The sequence below is a fragment of the Adiantum capillus-veneris genome, chromosome 15 (assembly GCF_014529385.1).
Source record: "Adiantum capillus-veneris isolate H3 chromosome 15, ASM1452938v2, whole genome shotgun sequence".
NCBI classification, from domain to species: Eukaryota; Viridiplantae; Streptophyta; class Polypodiopsida; order Polypodiales; family Pteridaceae; genus Adiantum; species Adiantum capillus-veneris.
In genome coordinates this window covers 79,741,372-79,749,375 of record NC_140945.1, presented here as the reverse complement: position 1 = coordinate 79,749,375, position 8,004 = coordinate 79,741,372, and positions in this window count along the sequence as shown.

Genomic DNA, 8,004 nt, shown 5'->3' with positions numbered 1-8,004 from the left:
AAAATGCATGAGTAGGCTTAAAATAAGTTGTAAAAGTAGTGGAGACCCAAAAATAGAGGTTTTATGAGTCTCGACCTAAAAATTGTGTTTTAAGTCAAACAGAGATATTTTTGGCAATTCTGTTCGCGATGCCTTGTAGACCAGACCTATTCCCATCGTTTTGAGTACCTGGATTGCTCTGTTCTGAGTTCGTTTGTGAAAGTTATGATGAAAACAAACAGAAGACAGCAGTAGTGTAGTGTACACAAGGACAGATAGACATACAACATCATACAGTTCTCCCTGCTATCAACCAAGAAGTGGATTGTTTCTTCATGGTAGAGTATGGCATTTGAGATTATGAAGGTATATAATTATGTTTTTTTACTTTGATTATCATGTTGAATTGGTTGCACAAGTATGTTCTTTTGGCTATTTTGTAGGCGATGCAGAAATCAATGTGTGAAACAGGATCTGTGCAAAGTGTCATGATAGAAATCTAACCTTTACGGATCGCTTAGCGATCACGTTCTTATATTATTCTCGCAAGTATACTTGGTACGAAAATCGTGCAGGCTTTTCGAGGAAAAGAAGGATAAAAGCACGACGGGTGGTGCGTTTGGGGATCATTCGCCGATCTCTTCTTCTGCGAGTGCGAGTGCGAGTGCGAGTGAGAGTGAGACTGAGAGTGCGAGTGCGAGTGCGAGTGCGAGTGAGACGCTGCATGCAAGCGAACTGAAGCTCGGGGGTGGTCGGGAGGTTCGAGCTCCGTACAACAAAGTGCGCCCATATATTTTGCTCCTCTGTTATATCAAAACTCTACAAAGATCTCTTTCTCTATCTTTTGCTATCGATATCTATTATTCGGTTCCCGTGACAATTGGTATCAGAGCAAGCGGTTGATTCTGGACATGGAAGGATACGAGAGGAGGATGAAGGAGCAAGAAGACCTGATTCGGCGACTATGAGAAGATTTGAAAATTGCAAATCGGGAGCGTGCTGAGGCTCTGCGGGGCAAAGCAGCACGAGAGCTTGATATCTATGTAGACCTTGATGGCCAACATGAAGGTGAAAACCATGCTAATCCACCTGGAAACAATAATCATCGTGGTGGCAGTAGGGTACCGCCAAAAGAAACGATGACGATATGGGAGAAGCGACAACCAAATCATTCTTAACGAAGGCTAAGCTTAAAGAGTTTGATGGCATAAGAAGGATATGCGAAGATTTAGAAGCGTGGATTGAAGAACTCAAAGATTTGGAGTATACTTAATTTCAATATCGAGAACACGACCACAAGACTTTGAAATGCTCGAGCAAGGTGACCGATAAGACAAAACGTACCAAGATGGCTCAATTGGAGACTTTTTGGCGATGCGTACGATAAAGGTAAGTGAGTGCGAGTGCGTGTGCGAGTGCGAGTGTGAGTGAGAGTGAGAGTGAGACGCTGCATGCAAGCGGACTGAAGCTCGGGGGTGGTCGGGAGGTTCGAGCTCCGTACAACGGAGTGCGCCCATATATTTTGCTCCTCTGTTGTATCAAAACTCTACAAAGATTCATCAATACAAAGATCTCTTTCTCTATCTTTTGCTATCGATCTCTATTATTCGGTTCCCGTGACAATTGGTATCAGAGCAAGCGGTTGATTCTGGACATGGAAGGATACGAGAGGAGGATGAAGGAGCAAGAAGACCTGATTCGGCGACTATGAGAAGATTTGAAAATTGCAAATCGGGAGCGTGATGAGGCTCTGCGGGGCAAAGCAGCACGAAAGCTTGATATCTATGTAGACCTTGATGGCCAACATGAAGGTGAAAACCATGCTAATCCACCTGGAAACAATAATCATCGTGGTGGCGCTGGGGTACCGCCAAAAGAAACGATGACGACATGGGAGAAGCGACAACCAAATCATTCTTAACGAAGGCTAAGCTTAAAGAGTTTGATGGCATAAGAAAGATATGCGAAGATTTAGAAGCGTGGATTGAAGAACTCAAAGATTTGGATTATACTTTCAATATCGAGAACACGACCACGAGACTTTCAAATGCTCGCGCAAGGTGACCGATAAGACAATACGTACCAAGATGGCTCAATTGGACACTTTTTGGCGATGCGTACGATAAAGGTAAGTCAATGCGAGTGCGAGTGAGAGTGAGAGTGAGACGCTGCATGCAAGCGGACTGAAGCTCGGGGGTGGTCGGGAGGTTCGAGGTCCGTACAACGGAGTGCGCCCATATATTTTGCTCCTCTGTTGTATCAAAACTCTACAAAGATTCATCAATACAAAGATCTCTTTCTCTATCTTTTGCTATCGATCTCTATTATTCGGTTCCCGTGACAATTGGTATCAGAGCAAGCGGTTGATTCAGGACATGGAAGGATACGAGAGGAGGATGAAGGAGCAAGAAGACCTGATTCCGCGACTATGAGAAGATTTGAAAATTGCAAATCGGGAGCGTGATGAGGCTCTTCGGAGCAAAGCAGCACGAGAGCTTGATATCTATGTAGACCTTGATGGCCAACATGAAGGTGAAAACCATGCTAATCCACCTGGAAACAATAATCATCGTGGTGGCGCTGAGGTACCGCCAAAAGAAACGATGACGATATGGGAGAAGCGACAACCAAATCATTCTTAATGAAGGCTAAGCTGAAAGAGTCTGATGGCATAAGAAAGATATGCGAAGATTTAGAAGCGTGGATTGAAGAACTCAAAGATTTGGATTATACTTTCAATATCCAGAACACGACCACGAGACTTTCAAATGCTCGCGCAAGGTGACCGATAAGACAATACGTACCAAGATGGCTCAATTGGAGACTTTTTGGCGATGCGTACGATAAAGGTAAGTCAATGCGAGTGCGAGTGCGAGTGAGAGTGCGAGTGTGAGTGCGAGTGCGAGTGCGAGTGAGAGTGAGAGTGAGACACTGCATGCAAGCGGACTGAAGCTCGGGGGTGGTCGGGAGGTTCGAGGTCCGTACAACGGAGTGCGCCCATATATTTTGCTCCTCTGTTGTATCAAAACTCTACAAAGATTCATCAATACAAAGATCTCTTTCTCTATCTTTTGCTATCGATCTCTATTATCCGGTTCCCGTGACAATTGGTATCAGAGCAAGCGGTTGATTCTGGACATGGAAGGATACGAGAGGAGGATGAAGGAGCAAGAAGACCTGATTCGGCGACTATGAGAAGATTTGAAAATTGCAAATCGGGAGCGTGATGAGGCTCTGCGGGGCAAAGCAGCACGAGAGCTTGATATCTATGTAGACCTTGATGGCCAACATGAAGGTGAAAACCATGCTAATCCACCTGGAAACAATAATCATCGTGGTGGCGCTGGGGTACCGCCAAAAGAAACGATGACGATATGGGAGAAGCGACAACCAAATCATTCTTAATGAAGGCTAAGCTTAAAGAGTTTGATGGCATAAGAAAGATATGCGAAGATTTAGAAGCGTGGATTGAAGAACTCAAAGATTTGGATTATACTTCGAGAACACGACCACGAGACTTTCGAATGCTCGAGCAAGGTGACCGATAAGACAATACGTACCAAGATGGCTCAATTGGAGACTTTTGGCGATGCGTACGATCAAGGTAAGTCATCTACCCCTTCTTTGTGATGTTTTATGTTTTTGATATGTCCTTTGAAAGCTTCTGTGATCGAATTTATGCGTAGAAGTTGAGATTAAAATTTGAATTTCTTAATTGATTTGGATAGTATTCATTGCTTCTTATCGTTTAAGTTGATTGAGAAATTAAACTTGAAATTAAATCGAGAAGTTAAAAGACTTGTGGACTTAACTAGTGGTAATAATAGTTTCACAAAAGAGTTAGTAGAAAATTTGTTTTTTTTCTTTGAAGAGTCGAAATCATAAAGATGATTTCTATAACATAAACATTGATATGCATGATGTTATCATTGGTATCAATTAGATCATTGAAAATCATGTTTTGATTGATTGTTAAGAAAGAAAAATATATCTTTAATCATTTGATGATGATAAGTCACACTCTTTGTGGAAAGAAAGACATTCTAAATCTAGTTTTGGCAATGGAATTGATAAGGTGACTTAGATAAGAGTGTGAGACGTTGCTTGTGTTTGCTAATGAGATTAAAGAGAATCTGGGGATAAACATAAAGAGACAAATCCAGAATTTATAGAGGATCTCTTACATGAAGTTAAGGATGTGTTCCGGACGATCTTCCTGGTATACCTCCGCTTAGAGCGGTAGACCATGCCATAGATCTATATCCAGGAGCGACACCTTATTCCAGATCTCCATACAGGTTTAATATTGATGAGATTAAAGAGCTCAAAATACAACTTGATGATATTTTGAAAAAGGGTTTCATTAAACCTAGTGTATCTCCTTGGGGTAGTCCTGTGTTATTCCAAAAGAAAAAGGATGGTACATATAGGTTATGCATCGACTATAGGGGATTAAACAAAAAGATCATTAAGAACAAATATCCTCTTCCTCACATAGATGAACTGCTTAGTCATTTGAGTGGTGCCACAATATTTTCAAAGGTTGACCTTCGTTCTGGCTACCATCAAATCCGTATCAAGGCCGAGGACATTCCAAAGATTTATTTTCGTACACGTTATGGACATTATGAATTTAGAGTTCTTGCTTTTGGTTTGACTAATGCACCAACAACTTTCATGTGCTTAATGAATAATATTTTTCACCCGTATCTTGAGGACTTCATTCTGGTATTCTTGGATAATATTTTGTGTATTCTAGGAATGAAGAAGATCATGCATTGCACTTAAATAAAACATTTGAGGTTTTGCGTGAACATAAATTGTATGCCAAAGCAAGTAAGTATTCTTTTGCAAAGGATCAGATTGTGTATTTGGGAAGAGTGATTTCTAAAGAGGGGATTCACATTGATCTTGATAAAGTTAAGACTATGTTAGTAAGAGATGTAAGAAGCTTTATGGGTCTAGCACAATATGAGAGAGCACACATTAAAGATTTCTCTAAGATAGCAAGTCCTTTGACCGAATTGACCAAGAAAGACAAGGGTTTTGTGTGGACTTCTAGCTGTGAGACTGCTTTTGAGACCTTGAAGGCTAAAATAGCGAAAAATTGTGTTTTGAAACTTCCTGAGATGGGCAAACCATTTGTTGTGTCATGTGATGCTAGTGGTGAATAACTAGGGTGTGTTTTGACACAAGAAGGAAGAGTGGTTGCATATGAGTCTAGGAAATTAAGACGACATGAATTGAACTATGCAACACATGATCTAGAATTGCTTGCTGTTATTCATGCATTGAAACATTGGCGTCATCTTTTGCTTGGTGTCAAATTTGAATTGCGTACTGATCATCAAAGTTTGAAGTATATTTTCACTCAGCCATTGTTAAACAACAGACAAAGGAGATGGATTGAATTGCTGGCTGAGTATGATTTTGACTTGAAGTATTTGTGTGGGAAAGAAAATAAAGTTGCAGATGCATTGAGTCGTAGGCCCATGTGTAATTGTTGACTGTTGTGCGATCCAATTTGATTGATGAGATACATGCTGAAGTTGAAAATGATTCCTTTTATATGCCTATTTTGAAATTCTTGCGTGAGAATATTGGTGAGATCTATGAGAACAAATATCACTTGTATAAGGGAAATCTATATTATTATGACCGCTTGTGTATTCCTGCAAATTCTGCTTTTAAGAGTTAAATTCTGCATGAGTGTCATAACTCACCTTTTTCTGGTCATCCTGGATTGAGTAAGACTTTTGAAAAGATTAAAAGTTCATTCTTTTGGCCACGTATGAAATTGGATGTTAAGAATTATGTGCGTGAATGCTTTCAATGTCAACAAGTTAAAATTGAACATAAGAGGATGCCTGGTGACCTTCAACCCTTAGACATTCCTTTACAGAAGTGGGAGTCTATATCCATGGACTTTATTATTAGACTTCCTACTACTCGTGGAGGGTATTACTCGATCTTTGTGGTGGTAGATAGACTCACAAAACAGGCTCACTTCTTTCCCGTGAAAATAACTGATACTACTTTGACCATTGCACGCTTGTTTGTGAAAGAGATATTTTGTTTGCATGGCATGCCCAAGAGCATAGTGTCTGACAGAGATTCTAAGTTCACTTCTCATTTTTGGAGAGCGACTTTTGACTCTATAGGTACCCAGTTACTCATGTCTACTACTTTTCATCCTCAAACCGATGGGGAAACGGAGAGAGTGAATCGTATTTTAGAAGATATGTTACGAATGTATGTCAATGAAAACCAATCTAATTGGAATGAATATTTGCCTTTGGTTGAATTTGCATACAACAGTTCATATCATTCATCTATTAGGATGACTCCGTTTGAGGCAATGTATGGCTATAACTGTCCCACACCTATAAATTTTCTTAGCTCGAGGAATAAGGTAGAACTGTCACGTGAGATGCTTGAGAAAATGGATAACGAGTTGGCCAAAATTAGGGGGAATATTAGAGAATCTCAAAAGAGACATAAACTGTATTATGACAAGAAACATCGTGTTGTGGAGTATGAAACTGGTGATATGGTTTTTTAAAGGTTATTCCTGAGAAGTCTCATTTGATTCTTGGAAATGATAGAAGATTGTCTCCACGATTTGTTGGTCCATTTAAAATTTTGAAGCGCATTGGTTCATTAGCTTACAAATTGGAATTGCCTTTTCATGTTAAAGTGCATCATATATTCTATGTGAGTTTATTGAAAAAGTATGTTCCTAATGTGCATCATGTTTTAGAGGACAACTCTAAGTTGAAAGATGACGGACCATTGACTGTAGAACCAGACTTAGTACTAGATAGGCGTTTTAAACATCTGAGAAATAGAGACATTGTGGAAGTTTTGGTTAAGTGGCAAAACTATCCAATAGAGGATGCATCATGGGTTGATCTTAGTGTTTTGCAAAGAGAATTTCCTCTCTTTAGACCAACTCTGAGGACACAGTTAATTTTGATAAGGGGAGAATGTAATAGGACTAGTCTTTAAAGTTCTTAAAGTCAAAAAGAATGTAGCAGGACATATCTTTCGTTAGCACGATTTGAAAGATTGTTGAATAGTCTATTAAATAGAGCTTATACGAATGAGTTGAGATATTAAGAGAGAACATATATTCTTTTTTTAAAAAATAATTCACTAAAGACGGATTTGATAAAGATTAATGAATAACAGATAGTCTGTCTATGAAGAGTAAAATTGAGATTTTTATTAATATCAATGTTTTATATTTATGTGATTTAGCTTAAAATACATGGGTAGGCTTAAAATAAGTTGTAAAAGTAGTGGAGACCCAAAAATAGAGCTTTAATGAGTCGCGACCTAAAAAATGTGTTTTTAGTCAAACAGAGATGTTTTTCGCAATTTTGTCCGCGTTATCTTGTAGACCATACCTATTCCCGTTGTTTTGAGTACCTGGATTTCTATGTTCTGAGTTCGTTTGTAGAAGCTATGATGAAAACAAATAGAAGGCAGCAGCAGTGTAGTATACACAAGGACATACAGACATACAACATCATACAGCTCTCCCAGCTATCAAGGATTGTTTCTTCATGGTAGAGTATTACAATTGAGATTATCAAGGTACATAATTATGTTTGTTTACTTTGATTATCATGTTAAATTGGTTGCACGAGTATGTTCTTTTGGCTATTTTGTAGGCGATGCAGAAATCAATGTGTGAAACAGGATCTGTGCAAAGTGTCATGATAAAAATCTAACCTTCACGGATCGCTTAGCGATCACGTTCTTATATTATTCTCGCAGGTATACTTGGTGCGAAAATCGTGCAGGCTTTTCGAGGAAAAGAAGGATAAAATCATGACGGGTGGTGCGTTCGGGGATCATTCTCAGATCTCCTCTTCTGTGAGTGCGAGTGTGAGTGCGAGTGAGAGTGAGACGCTGCATGCAAGCGGACTGAAGCTCGGGGGTGGTCGGGAGGTTCGAGCTCCGTACAACGGAGTACGCCCATATATTTTGCTCCTCTGTTGTATCAAAACTCTACAAAGA